The sequence below is a fragment of the Triticum urartu genome, chromosome 4A (assembly GCF_056163025.1).
Source record: "Triticum urartu cultivar PI428250 chromosome 4A, HENAU_Tu73, whole genome shotgun sequence".
Classification (NCBI taxonomy): Eukaryota; Viridiplantae; Streptophyta; class Magnoliopsida; order Poales; family Poaceae; genus Triticum; species Triticum urartu.
The window spans coordinates 571,879,660-571,882,175 of NC_141876.1; positions in this window are offsets into that span (position 1 = coordinate 571,879,660).

Genomic DNA, 2,516 nt, shown 5'->3' on the forward strand with positions numbered 1-2,516 from the left:
TAAAGCTAAAAACCACTAGAGCATGACTAAAACAGCATGGCAATAATGCAATAGCTAACAGTTTTGCAGACTTAGTGAAAATGCTAGACATAGCAGAAACAGATTCAACATGGCATCTTCACCAACTTGATTAACTCACTACAAGACATGTCATGGCATGGAACAAAATCTAGCATGAAGTAGACATGAAAATGAAGCTATCCATGTGCAAAGCAACCTCATGGCATGTTTGAATTAAATCACACAAAAATGACAAAATGACATCATGATGTAAAATGACATGTTTATTAACTTGCTCAAATGCAAAAACTAATGCCACCACTGGATTCATTGGATTTTTCTACCAAAAAAGCATATATAATATGTGGGGGTTACTGTAGGAAAAACATCACAAGTGCGACAAGTAAAAATCTGCCTAAAAGGGAAATATGACAGAATTGGAAAACTGCCTGATCTATACTGTCCAGATTTGGACTTGCCCGAAAAGGAAAGAGGGCCCTTTCCACAAATGGAAAGCGCGGGGTAATGAACAAAACACACACAAAAAGGAGGGAGCTGTGTGGTCTATGCGGGTGTGTGCAAGATAGTGGGGCCGAGACGTCAGTGCCACAAGAAAAATTAAAAGGCCGACGATAAACATGTGGAGGCTGGGATTCAAACCCTACACTCCTGGGTGGAACAACAAGACCACAACCACTACGCTGCTGTTGTTGTTACATGAAGTAGTTGCTGGGTCTCTTGACCTAACGACAGGCGGGGGCTGGCTGGTCCTGCCGGCGGCAGAGGAGAACGGTGCCGCTGCCAGCGAGCACGATGGCGACCACCGGAGCAGAGGTTCACCGGCGGGGCTGCGGAATTCGAAGGCGGGGCTAGGGTGTGCACGTGAAGCGGTTGTGGAAGGCGCGTGCTTGCGGTACCCGAGCACGAGCTCATGCTTGCCTCGGGCGCGGTACAGAACGGCGAGCGAGCGACGCGAGCAGGCAAGGTGCGCGCGCGGGGGCAGATGCATGCGGGGCTACGGGCACGGCGAGCGAGCGTGTGCGGACATGTGGGAACAGGGGAGAGCGCGAGTGCGCGTGTGCACGTGCAGCAGCAAAACATGCACAACTAAACTTCAGAGATCGCCGGAGCACTGCGAGCGCAGCGAAGACATGGATCGGGTGAGTGCTACGGGGTTCTACACGCCATGAAAAGAAATGGAGTGGGAGATGCCTTACTCAGCTCACCCTAGGACACAGAGAGGTTGACGGATACGCGCCGGAGGCGACCGGAGCGAGCTTTGAACTTGGTGAAGATGCTGTCCAGGAAGAAGAGGACGAAGAGGACGGCGGGGAGGTAGATCCAGAGGCCATGGCGGTGCGGGCGCTTCGAGGTAGGAGATGGAGAGGTACTTGGAGTTCCTCTCCATGGTGGCCGAGGGGGTCGGAAGCGCGGTGACGAGCTACTCCGAGCTCGAGCTCAAGCTCGGCCGGAGCATGGTGGGAAGGGCGACAGCGTGGCGTGGCTAGCCTTACCTGGCGGCGGCGATGGAAGGAGAGGAGGGGGATCGGTCGAGGCGAGACCCTAGGGCACCGAGGACAACTTTATAGGGGGTCTAGGGAGCTTCTCCAGCCGTCAAATCGATCGGACGTCGACGTGGCGCTTCTGGATGAGCGTCGTACAGAGGAGGACGACTCTTTGTCGTTGGAGGCTTGGTGGGCTAAGATGAACAGGCAAGTGGCCAGGTGGGCTGCGGCTGGAAGAGGCCTCGGCTGGGCTGAGGCTGCTGGCTCCTGCTCTTCTCTATTTCCTCAAACAGGAAATGAAACAGAAAAGCACAGGGGAAAAGGAGAGGAGTATGAGAATGATGAAAATATGCTCAAGCTCCTAGAATTGTGCTCTATTTAAGAAAATTGGTTTGGAATTTTTTAACGGAAGTAAAATAATTCAAGTTTGAATTAAATCCAAACTTGAACCATTTTAAACCCTAACCAAAACAACTTAGATAAGGCTGAGATTCAGTAGAGAGGTTTAGGACATGATGACTGAATTGTGAGGAAGTGTTGAACATTGATGGAGGAGGACAAGACGGCACTTGCCAAATAGAAGAAATAGAAGGAGGGGAGGGGTGATGCTGAAGGAAATATGCCCTAGAGGCAATAATAAAGTTATTATTTATTTCCTTATATCATGATAAATGTTTATTATTCATGCTAGAATTGTATTAACCGGAAACATAATACATGTGTGAATACATAGACAAAACAGAGTGTCACTAGTATGCCTCTACTTGACTAGCTCGTTAATCAAAGATGGTTATGTTTCCTAACCATGAACAAAGAGTTGTTATTTGATTAACGGGATCACATCATTAGGTGAATGATCTGATTGACATGACCCATTCCATTAGCTTAGCACCCGATCGTTTAGTATGTTGCTATTGCTTTCTTCATGACTTATACATGTTCCTATGACTATGAGATTATGCAACTCCCGTTTGCCGGAGGAACACTTTGTGTGCTACCAAACGTCACAAC